General features: G+C 37.0%; 1 long non-coding RNA gene across 1 annotated transcript; it reads right to left on the reverse strand.

Annotated features, from left to right (window-relative positions):
* On the reverse strand, positions 1-2,588 carry LOC129495737 (uncharacterized). The gene is made up of 3 exons (XR_008661605.1): positions 1,944-2,588; positions 1,506-1,558; positions 1-1,400 (listed from the first exon to the last, which is right to left on the reverse strand). It is a non-coding gene; the product is annotated as an uncharacterized LOC129495737 (long non-coding RNA).
* Positions 2,589-12,952: the final 10,364 nt, after the last annotated feature.

Consider the following 12,952-nt stretch of genomic DNA (forward strand, 5'->3'; position numbering starts at 1 on the left):
CCAGAGTTAGGAGTCTTTTTGTTCTGTCTCCCTTTCTGATATTTCCCACACATTTCTTCTCCCTTCCCTATATTCCCTTTCACTATTATTTATATTCCCCAAATGAATGAGAACATATAATGTTTGTCATTCTCCGATTGACTTACTTCACTCAGCATAATACCCTCCAGTTCCATCCACGTCGAAGCAAATGGTGGGTATTTGTCATTTCTAATGGCTGAGGAATATTCCATGGTATACATAGACCACATCTTCTTTATCCATTCATCTTTCGATGGACACCGAGGGTCCTTCCACAGTTTGGCTATTGTGGACATTGCTGCTAGAAACATCGGGGTGCAGGTGTCCCGGCGTTTCATTCCATCTGAATCTTTGGGGTAAATCCCCAACAGTGCAATTGCTGGGTCGTAGGGCAGGTCTATTTTTAACTCTTTGAGGAACCTCCACACAGTTTTCCAGAGTGGCTGCACCAGTTCACATTCCCACCAACAGTGTAAGAGGGTTCCCTTTTCTCCGCGTCCTCTCCAACATTTGTTGTTTCCTGCCTTGTTAATTTTCCCCATTCTCACTGGTGTGAGGTGGGATCTCATTGTGGTTTTGATTTGTATTTCCCTGATGGCAAGTGATGCAGAGCATTTTCTCATGTGCGTGTTGGCCATGTCTATGTCTTCCTCTGTGAGATTTCTGTTCATGTCTTTTGCCCATTTCATGATTGGATTGTTTCTTTGGTGTTGAGTTTAATAAGTTCTTTATAGATCTTGGAAACTAGCCCTTTATCTGATAGATCATTTGCAGATATCTTCTCCCATTCTGTAGGTTGTCTTTTAGTTTTGTTGACTGTATCCTTTGCTGTGCAAAAGCTTCTTATCTTGATGAAGTCCCAATAGTTCATTTTTGCTTTTGTTTCTTTTGCTTTCGTGGATGTATCTTGCAAGAAGTTACTGTGGCCAAGTTCAAAAAGGGTGTTGCCTGTGTTCTCCTCTAGGATTTTGATGGAATCTTGTCTCACATTTAGATCTTTCATCCATTAAAAATAAATTCAGTAAAGATTTTCTTATTGCTGAGAATTTACCGTTTTCAGTAAATTATTTCTTTAAAGTTTTTCTTTAATTTCTAGTCGGTTAGCATACTGTATAACATTAGTTTCAGGTGTACAATAAATTCTTCTTTTTTAAAAAAGATTTTATTTATTTATTAATGAGAGGCACAGAGAGAGAAAGAGGCAAGACACAGGCAGAGGGAGAATCAGGCTCCATGCAGGGAGCCTGACGTGGGACTTGATCCTGGGTCTCCAGGATCAGGTCCTAAGCTGAGGGAGGCGCTAAACTGCTGAGCCACCCAGGCTGCCCAAATTCTTCTTTTTGAGGCACAAAATTGTGATTCGATCATGAATTTTCTTTCTGAAATACAATCGAGAAAATACAATCTGAGACACAATAGAAATGCTGACATAGCCACACTATTCCACCACTCCATGAGTTCTAATGCTACATAATTTGTCTTACCTGTTTCTCAAAGTCTTCAGCTTCAACAATGTTTTCTATGTATTTTTCCAACACTGGTGACCAAAAAAAAAAAAAAAAAAAAAAAAAGATGTTAGTTTGCTGGCTTATTGCTTTATGAATTATTTCAGCCTTATACATTCTGGAAGGAAAAACAGTTTTCTAAGTGCTCCTCCCATTTTTTCCCTAGAAATTGTTTCTTCTCCATCAAACTTATCTCCATTTTGTTAGTCTTTGTGGAAGAGCAGCTTAAGACCACTCAGTGGTTGTTGCTGCCCATTCAGTGGCCTGAGCAGTGGGAGCTGCAGACCAGTCTGAGCACGCTCCAGTCTTCGGTAGGGAACTGCTGAATAGCCACAGAGGGCACCTGCACCCCTTCACGCCAGTCTGTGACTCCAGGTTGAGTAGCGGTGACCTCAGGAGCTGGAGCAGTCCACTCACCCTGAAACTCCTCCTTGGTCACAGTCTTTTGGGCAGCAGCCTGCTCTTCCTTTTCATTTCTTTGGGCTCTCTGTAGAAGTTGACAGCAGTGGTAACTTCCCACGGATGTTCAGGGGAAAGGGTGTCACGCATACGCAGAGCCTCCCAGGCCAGCATTCAATCACATCAGACTCACTGAGTGAGCTCCCTTTTGTTGCAAGGGATGTCAATGTCCACATGGTTCAGAGGAGCATCTGTGTCACACAGAGTGATGGTAGGTGAGTTGACATAACATGCCTCTTTGAGAGGCTGGAGTTGGTGCTGGATCAGTAGTCACCAGAAGTCTCAGTTCCCAGAAGGCTGCCTGGGTCTGGTTAGTGAAGTCTCCAGGAGTGGGGCAGTCAGCAACAGCAGTAGCTCTAGTAGCAGCAGCACACTTCAGCACAGCTCACTGGCCAGGGATATGACATTGACATGAGCCAGGTTCTCAGTGGCACCAATGGTATAAGCTGCCAGCAGAAGCTTTTCCCAGGTTCTCTTCAGATTTATGATACAGATGCCATCACATTTCCTTTTGTAGATGTACTGTTTCAATTGGAAATCAAGGTTGGTGCCAACCAAGTAGGTTCCTGCTGCAAGGAATTTGAGGACATCCTCCTCCTTCGTTTGCAGCCATCAAGTGCTCCGGATATTGTGAAAGATTCTCTTTAAGACAATGCTATATAGACCCCTCCCTGCATGATGTGGAAAGCCCAAGAGGTCTTTTGTAATAAATAAACTTCTAAACATTTGTTATTAAGTTTAGTGACGTTTCACTAAGTGCCAGATTGAGTAACACTTGACTTTGAAGACTTCTGAAAAAATTGCAAAAGATCGTCTTTATGTTTTGGATGCTTAGTTTTTTAATGTCTTGCTAATTGTGAGCTATCTCAAGGCACAGTATATGACATGAGGATCTTCATTAATAATAACAACACAAAAAATCCGGACTTCAAACAGTTTCATCATAACTTTGAATCTGAGAGGAGGGAACTTTTGGTTATATCTGAATAAATCTTGTTTAATACTGTAATTGCCAAAAAGCATGTTCACAAAGAAAAGCGTCACAGCTAAGATTTTCTTTTTAGTCCAATTGTGCTTGTATTATTAATTTTATCTGCTGTTCCTTTGGAGGATTTTTTGAGTCATTTGTCTATTTCATGAAGGTTAGTTTAGTTAGAACTTAAAGCAGCCCAGATAACCCACTATGCCTCATGAAAAAGAAATGGAAGGAGGTGCCTTTTGTTCTGGGAAATGCAATTCCCACTCCTTTCCTCCCATGTGATACCATGTTAAATCCTAATATCAGACATCTACAGGCTACAGACTATGATGGCCTGTTGTCAATCTTTTTTGTTAAAGGTTACTAAGAACTAGTTTCTTTTTAAATAAGTAGAAGTTTTAACATTTTCTTCTCAAACTACAATGGATTGCCTGGTGCTCCTCTGAAGTTCACACACCTCAGTTTGGCGTAACTGTTCTAACGTTTGGCTGAGAGAAAACATGCCAACCCTTTGAAAGATTTCCATCCACTGCAGTCCTGAGATTCATTACCTTGAGCACCAGAATGTATCATTTTTTGTTTGGCATTATTTTCATTGTAAATATATTTGTCTTGTCTCCTCAGCTAAATTATAAGTAACTGGGAGTCATAGTATTCTTCACATTACCAAGCATAGTACTTTGTCTGAAAGATATATGATACCTATGTTTTCTTGTGCTAAATGATTAGCTTCTCATGTGCTATTGTCTTGTTTGTCTGAATTGCAATTTCTGTAAGGACAGGAAACTTTATTCTTCTTCCAATCCCCCACCTCTGCCACATGACTTACATGAACTTTTTAATGAATATTTGTTGACTAAAATCAGATAACTCAATAGATTTGACTAATAACCTCATTTTGCACAGAAATTAAGCCAATAAACTATGGATCTGGGCTGTAATAAAATTCATTTATTCTTTCATTCATTCAATCAAGTGATGTTTATAGTGTATTTTCTATGTACCACATAGTAATTATAATTATGGCATAGCAAAACAGAAAGTAGAGACCACAAACTAAAAATATGATAGAGTAAACATGCTGTATTATCATTACATATAATCATCAGTAATCCATATTGAATAAAAGCTAAAAGAAGCTGTTAAACACTCTCCTAGGGACACCTGGGTTGCTCAGTGGTTTGGCGCCTGTCTTCAGCCCAGGGCATGATCCTGGAGACTCAGGATTGAGTCCTGCGTCGGGCTCCCTGCATGGAGCCTGCTTCTCTCTCTCTGCCTCTCTCTCTCTGTATCTTTCATGAATAAATAAATAAAACTTTTTAAAAAAATAAATAAATAAACACTCTCCTAAAACTATTCAATTTTGTATGTAACATCCAGTGTGCTTGTAAATTATTTATGTAATACTGGTCTGTTTTCCTTATACTGGAAAATAAGTTCCACTGAGGCTCAGACCAAGTCTGACTTGTTACTACTCTACCCTGGGGTGTAGCACAATGCTGGCACATAATCAAGTATTCAATAAGTGTATCTTGGATGAATACATAGATGAGTATATAGGGAGAAAAACAATACTAATGGTTGCATATATTTTAAAATCCCAAAATAGGGAGAGTTATAAAACAGAAGATTAAGCTTTTATTGAAGATAACTAGGAAAGACAAATTATTCAAGAAAATTACTCTATGAGTAAATTAAAAAGAGTAATTTAAAACATAAATTTCTGTTGAATTTTGGCAAAGGCTGACAGGTTCAAAAATTCAGTAATTTGTTCAACAAATATTTACTGAATGTGTATGAAATGTCAGGCACTGTACTAGGTGCTGCAATGCAGAGGAGTAAGATAAATTTGTGCTCTGTCCATATGGAGTTTACAGATAGGTGGAAGGTACTAAAAGGCACAAAGATCATTTTTCCAATATGTAAAATAAAACAAAAATCTCTATTACTAAAAATAATTGCATATTTGATAACACAGGGAAATATCTAAGAAGTCTTTGATTTATTTTGGCATACATATGTATTTTGGTTACATATATGTAACTTCAAGCCCATATTATGTTCTGTGATTTCCTCTATAACTGATACTGTTCTACACTCCAGATCATTGTTCATGCTTTGCGCTTGCTGGAACTCTTTCCACTTATCCTTTAAATTTCTTAGTCAAATACAGCCCCTACCCACCACCTGATACCCCCTCAACCATCTTTGTGTGCATGACCCTTCATTGTACTTACAACAGCATTTATTTGTCTGTCATGATTTGTCTGTCTCTTTTCCGAACTCTAAGTGTTTCTAGGGCAGAGGCTAGTTTTCACTGATTTTGTATTTATGATGGCTAGTACATAATAAATGATCAATAAATGTTTGTTAACTAGAGCTGAAACTCCTATTTTCTATTTAGAAACCTGTATCTATCTAATATATCTAATAGGACTTCACCTGACAGAGTGTGTTTCCAAGATGTCTTTAAAAGACATTCTACAATCTACTAGTCATCAGGAAAAATCATAGCTACAAGCATTCACACACCTGATTACATTCTCACTTTTCACTAACAACCTAAACCCACATGAGAATTTGAGGCAGAGAATGTAATGTATCTTTACCATCCTGATCACATAAATTCCATTTATCTTCTTAACACTTCAAGTACCAAAAGGCTGCATAATAAGCAAAGTTACACTTCTTTTTTGGCAAGTCTAGTGTCTAAGACGCTGCTGAAGTGCTACAGGGGAACATTCTCTGTACCACTACCTGTCCTGGGGTAATAAATGAGTTTTTCCAGAGACAGAAGATTAGAATACAAAAAGAGCTATGAATATATGAAAATATCCACCATCTGTGAATATTATCTCTGACTTGGTACCTCAGGTACATAGCGAGGTCCCCTCATTGATTAATTAATATGTTGGTATCTCTGTATTATTTGTTGCCACAATAATGTTTCATACCAAGCCATCCAAAACCATCGTCTTATAATAAACATTTATCTCATTCACTACAGGTTGTTGACATTGGAGAGGTTTATCTGGAAGCTTCTTCTGATCTCATCTGGATTTCCTTATGTATCTGAGGGCTGGCTGGCAACTGGCTGAACCAGGATGGCCCTAACTCAGATGTCTGAAACAACTTAACCCTGTTCCACATGTCTGCTACAACCTTCCTGCAGGCCAGCTGGGCATGTTCTCATGGCATAGCACAGGGGAATAGTGAGTAGACCCAATCATACAAGAAGGCAACAGAAAAGCATATGCACCTTTCTATAAAGTCTAGGTTTGTGTCATGTTAGCTAACATCCTATTGACCAAAACAAGTCACATGCCCAAGCATAGAGTCAGAGTGAGATGGAACTTTAAAGTCATAGGAAAAATATGGTGGATTCAAAGAAGTCATTAAGTGGGGTCATTAACACAATCAACCTGGATCCCTGAAATCTACCATGATCCTAAATTTTAAAAACCTGTGCAAGAAAAATTGCATGATATTTCCATGTAATGAATTCTGGATAGTTTAGGAAGTAAAGTTCCCTAAGAAATATACTACATTGGTTTAAAGTTTTGAATTTTATTTGAAATTTGGCATTCAGTTTCACAAAGCTACAGATTATTAAAAATATATTCTCCATCTGATATAGTCTCATCAAATATAGGTAAAGGAAAACTATGCAATAATAGCAACTATAAATTACAAGTGATTTTGTGAAATCCAGCAAAGTAAAACTGTTAAGACAGATAATAATGAAGGTCCACTAAAGAAAGAAGTAGGATGTAACAGAAAAATATGTAATCTACAAAAATAGTGTGCACGTGCATATATGCACACACACACACACACACACGAAATATTATAGCCAGATAGGTTCTCTCCCATATGGCTGAACTCATCCCTGCTTCCAGTGACTGTTCTGATCTCACTGCCATTTCCCACTACCTGTTTTTACTTTTACCTCTTGACTTCTGTTACTATTTCTTTCCATAAAGACTCTGTTTCCATGTCATTCTGTTACCTGTATCTCTCTGAGTGTCTAATACTGCCATCATCTTTCAGGAGGGCGTTGGCAAAGCCTTTATTCCAGGCCATGTCTTAAGCTACAGGCTAATTTTTAAATGAATATCTTTGGCTCCAGAACCCATCATTGTTCTGCTCAGCTATTGTCCAGTGTCAGTGTTTTTGGGTAAAAATGAATCCCTCAGTTGAAGCTATACATATTTCATGCACTTTGTGGCCTCTCAAAGGAAGGTAGCCTAATGTAAAGAGCTCTCAGTACACTGTTTAATATAAAAACACTACAAACGAGAAAAGATGAATCCAGTAATGCAAAGATATATCACTACAAGGAAACCTGTTTATAAAATTCTAGTGTGTGTTTTATTTTCAACACTAAGCAATTCTCCAATTCTCAGGGGACACTGGCAGGATATCTGACAATTTAACTCAATTCTTTAGTTATCTACCTGGAGATAGCATCAGATCCCATAGATTATGAGATGAGTCATATAAGACTGCCCCCTGTTTCTCTATAGGTGTCAGTCACAGGTCCAGGTTGTCACCTGTTTTTCTAACCTACTGGCTAGAGATTGGAGGTTCCCGTGATTTCCTCTTTGGGTTCGATAAATATGCTAGAATGGCTCACAGAACTTTGAAAAACATTTACCAGTTTATTATAAAAGAATATATCTCATGAATTGCCAAATGGAAGAGATGCATAGGGCAAGGTATACGGGAAGGGGCGTGGAGCTTCCATGCCCTCTTCAGGTGTGCCACTCTCTGCAAGTCTTCATGTGTTCAACAACCCAGAAGTTCTCCAATCCTTGTTCCTTGGGCTTCATTATGTAGAAATGACTGATTAAATCATTGGTCATTGGCAGTTGATTCAACCTTCAGCCCCTCTCCCTGTCCCAGAGATCAGGAGAATGTTTTGTTGTTGTTTTCAAATTAATCCATAAGTTTAGTGCAATCCCAACTGCAATCCCGATGATTATTTTTTTAATTAGACAAAATGACAAATATAACATAAAAATCATGTGAGAAAAAAATTAGAAATTTTGAAAAGTAAGAATAATGAAGAATATTTCCCTTAAAGGCAGACTCTACATACACTCTTATGGTTATAACCTATGACCTGTGTCAGGCCTTTGTTATGATTGTTCAGTTCATTTGGTTCATGCTTATGCTTTATCAGTTGTTAAACATTTGGGGGACGCCTGGATGGCTCAGCAGTTGAGTGTCTGCCTTTGGCTCAGGTCCTGATCCCCTGACCTGGGATCGAGTCCCACATCGGGCTCCTTGCAGGGGGCCTATTCCTCCCTCTGCCTGTGTCTCTGCCTCTCTCTCTCTCTCTCTCTGTGTGACTATCATAAATAATAAAAAAAAAAAGTTTTAAAAAAAAAAAAGTATGATACTTGGATCCCTGGGTGGCGCGGCGGTTTGGCGCCTGTCTTTGGCCGGGGGCGCAATCCTGGAGACCCGGGATCGAATCCCACATCGGGCTCCCGGTGCATGGAGCCTGCTTCTCCCTCTGCCTGTGTCTCTGCCTCTCTCTCTCTCTCTCTGTGACTATCATAAGTAAACTAAAAAAAAAAAAAGTATGATACTAATGGCTGCAAAAATAGAAAGATAGATAAAAGGAAGAGAAGATGGTCCAGAAATAGATTATCATTTAATGGAATGAAAAAAACTAATTTTAACATTTCATACTAGAATTTCTCTTGGGAAAGAAATCCTTTTGTGGAGAAAGATATCTCAATATATTGCACACAGTAAAAGGTGAGAGCCTAGTGACCTAGACTGGAAGAAGATAATGTAACAGAGAGATAGATAAACTACTCTGCCCCAAAATGAAAGATTTGTATGAAAAGAGAGTGAACAGAGGAAAAATCACATGCTTGTGGAGAGAGGTGGCCAGTGAGAAATTCCTGGCTGTAGATTGGCTGAAGGCTTTTTGACAGCAGGGAGTTTTTAAGATCAATTTTATTTATTTAATTTTTCTTTTTTAAGTTTTTATTTAAATTCCAGTTAGTTAACATATAGTGTAATATTAGTGTCAGTAGAAGAATTTTGTGATTCTTTTTTTTTTTGAATTTTGTGATTCTTAAGATAATTTTAAATTGTTTGCATTGCTGCATGAAAATCCCCTTTGTCTCCCTCTAACTGTCAATGAAGAATGCTACACACAGAGAATAACTTTCTTGAGTGAGCTTTTCTTTTTTGAGGGGGTGGGGGTAGTGAGAAGGAATCCAAGAAAAATAATCTTGAAATTCATGTCTAGTGTGAAGCAGAGAAGTGGCCAGCCATGTGAGATGAGCTTTGTGTAAAAGCAGAAGTTAAATAGAAGTTGATTCACAAAGCCAGAAGAAATCATGTGGATATAGTCTCTTGAAGATTCAGATAATTTGTAAGAGGGAGATGGACTTCTCATAGAATGCTGACTAAGGGGTTGGAGCCAACTTTATTTAAATATCAAAGGGTAGGCCAACCTTAACTGACAACTGGGTTAACTAGTACATGTAGTAATTCAGCCTGTGCTAATAATAATAATTTTTAAAGGTGGCATTATGAATCAGTGGGAAAAGAAAGCATAAATGAAGGAAAGAACCCGTCTTTTATTATAGGTTTAGCTAGACAGGGATAAAGTCTTACCTAATCAGATAATAACTTGTATAGTCAAGGTATTATCATTAAGAGTTATACAGCTTAGGACCTACTCTATGCTAGGCCCTGTCTTAGACACTGAGGATACAGTAATGAACATAGTAGACAAAACATCTGCTCTTAAAAACTTTTCATTCTAAACAATGGAGACAGCCATTTTTAAAGCGAGGGGCATACATCTTAGTGATGGGCTATTTTTTGGTATACTGAAAAATATACTTTGAAGGCAGAGAAAATGAATGAAGAGACTTTACATGGTCAGCAAAATGACATGAAAAACTACCTTAAGATAGCAAGGTAGACGGCCTTGAAATTATGGAGTAATTTATTTGTGTTTTAAAACTAGGGTCAGAAAACTTATTCTGCAGAGAGCTACTTAATAAATAGTTTAGGCTTTCTATGCCATACAGTCTATGTTGCAACTACTCAACTCTGCTATTGTAGCTCAAAAGTAGCCAGAGACAATACAAAAAGCAAATGAGCATGTGCTTCCTGTCGTGATATAGAATTTTACTTACAAAAAAATGGGTGTCAGTTTGTAGCCCATAGCTTACCAACTCCTCCTCTAGCACTAGACTGCCTGTACTCAAGTTTGATTTCATCTGTTACTGGATGTAAGACTTTGTACAAATTATCCGAATTCTCTAAGGTTCATACTTCATAAGAGGAAAATGAGATAATGCATTTAAAACAGATAAACTGTTTTTTATTTTTTGTATTTGTTTTTACAGTTCCTGGCTCATAATAAATTCTCAAAAATTGTTAATCACTCTTACTAAATTAATGCTTTAGTTGTTTATTTATAGTCTTTGATTATAAATTTTGTCCTTGATGAGTACATGTGTGCATACATGTGTTTGTATATGTATGCATGCATACATGGAAATGTATGCTTGTGTGAGACTGACCTAATATCCATGTTCTGGATTATAAAAAGATTTAAGAGTGTGTAAATCACACTGGTGAAATGACCAGTGTGACCACTTCATCAAAAGTGAAGGCATTGGAGTCTTCATGGCCCCAGTAGACTGAGTACCAAGCTCACTCCACCTTATGAGATTATTCTACTAGTCTTGGAGGACCAAAAACTAACATGGATGGAACTTCTGGGGTCCCAGAACATTACTCTAGACTGAACATCTTATGCTTAGGAATTGTACTGCTTCAGGGGTGGTGTTAGAGAAAGATTGAATGAATTTTAGGTGAATTTAACCCCCTGAGTTGAAGAGACAGAAAATACAGTTTGGGAAGATTACTGGAGTTTGTGGAGTGGAGCACTGAAGAGAAGAAAGCAGCATGAAGAAAAGATATTGAATCCTGTCTAGTGGACTCCTTGAAACTGCTATTGAATACAATCAACACATGCATAAGGTGAAACTCTTCAAGGCTGGACCAAAAAAGGACCAGCAAGCTATAAAGTGAATAATTTTCAAAGTTCACAAACAGCTTGGAGATATTTGAGTCTGACCAGCCAGATTCTATGAGCCTTATTGAATATCCAGGGTACAATCTACTCTAAATCAGCTCACAGACAAAAAAAAAAAAAGGCTTAAAAACAAAACTCAAAAGAATCTAGCTGATTATCAAGTAATTTAGCTAGTAAGACTAAGTTTCGAAGGTTAGCATTCTTAAAAAACAAACCAGTACTCAGCAAGCCCACACTGACAATGTCCAGCATGCAATAAAAAAATTACTAGACATGCAAAAAAGCATAAACATATTTCTCACACCAGAAAAATACTCTGTCAATAGAAATAAGCCTGTAAAGTAATATAAATGATGGAATTAGCAGGCAAGAATGATCAGAGTCATTATAAACATGATCTGGATGGCTCAGTTGGTTACATGTCAATCTTTGGCTCAGGTCCTGATCCCAGGGTCTGGGATTGAATATCAGGTGTTGAGGGGGAAGGTCACTGCTCAGCGGGGAGCCTCTTTTCCCTCTCCTTCTGCTTGCTACTCCCTCTGCTTATGTTCACTGTTTCTGTCAAATAAATAAATAAAATATTTTTAAAAAATATTCTAGAATTTAAAGGAAAAACAAATATAATGAAGACAGAGATAATATTTTTAAAATATCAAATGTACTTTCTAGGGTTGAAAAGTATAATATCTGAAATGGGAAATTTTCTAGATGGTCTTAACAGTAGATTAGTTACTACAAAAGAAATGTAAAATTTAAGATGACAATAGAAATCATCCAAACTGAAGTGCAAATGAAAAAAAAGTCTCTAACAACAAATTAAAATATCAACAACAAAAACAGAGCTTCAGTGACCTATGGGGAAAAAATTAAACAGCAAGGATGTAATATATGTCATATATGTTTAAATAGAATACCTGTAATTAGAGCCCCAGAAGGAAGAGATATCAACAGGAGGTAGGAAAAAAGCATTTGAAAAACAACAGCCCAAACTTTTCTAATTATAATAAAGCATATAAACCCACAAATTCAAGAAGCTCAATGAATCTCATGGAGGATAAATCACATAAAGATACATAATAATCAAATTGCTCAAAACCATTGATAAAAAAATATTTCAAAGGAAACAATAAAAACAAAATGGGAGCAAAATACCTCCAATAATAACAATAAAAAGGCATATTACTACAGAGAAGCAAAAATTTTAAATTATTTCAGACTTTCATCAGAAACTACAGGCCAGAGGACAAAATACAACATCTTTAAAGAGCTGAAGAAAAAAAAAATTAAAGTAGAATTCTTTACCTTGCAAAAAAAATTCCTTTAAAATGAAAGTGAAATAAAACTTGTTTGGACAAATAAAATGTAAGATAATTATTATCAAAGGAACTTTACTGTAAGAAATATTAAAGGGAGAGTTTCAGGCTGAAGGAAATTGAAGTCAATTTGTAATCCAGAGCTATATAAAGAAATGAATATCATTGGAAATATATATATATGGGTAAATATAAATTTTTTTTTCTTTTTTAAAAGAATGATTCTTTAAACATGCTAATGTATTATAGAGGATTTAATGAGCAGAACTAAACTTATGACCACAACAGCACCAAGAAAAGGTAGGGAGAAGTTTAAGTACCATAAGGTTCTTACATTAAATATGAAGCAGTATAAGAGTCCCTGAGTGGCTCAGTCAGTTAGTCAGGCAGTTGTCTGCCTTTGGTTCGAGTCATGATACTGGGTTCCTGGGATTAAGCCCTACAGTGGGCTCCCTGCTCAGCAGGGTGTCTGCTTCTCCCGCTCCCTCTCCCCCTACCCCCTGCTCATGCTCTCTCTCTCTCTTTCAAATAAATAAAATAAACAAATAAATAAATAAATAAATAAATAAATAAATAAAGAGTGGTATAACATTAT

Source organism: Nyctereutes procyonoides, unplaced genomic scaffold (genome assembly GCF_905146905.1).
Source record: "Nyctereutes procyonoides isolate TBG_1078 unplaced genomic scaffold, NYPRO_anot_genome, whole genome shotgun sequence".
Classification (NCBI taxonomy): Eukaryota; Metazoa; Chordata; class Mammalia; order Carnivora; family Canidae; genus Nyctereutes; species Nyctereutes procyonoides.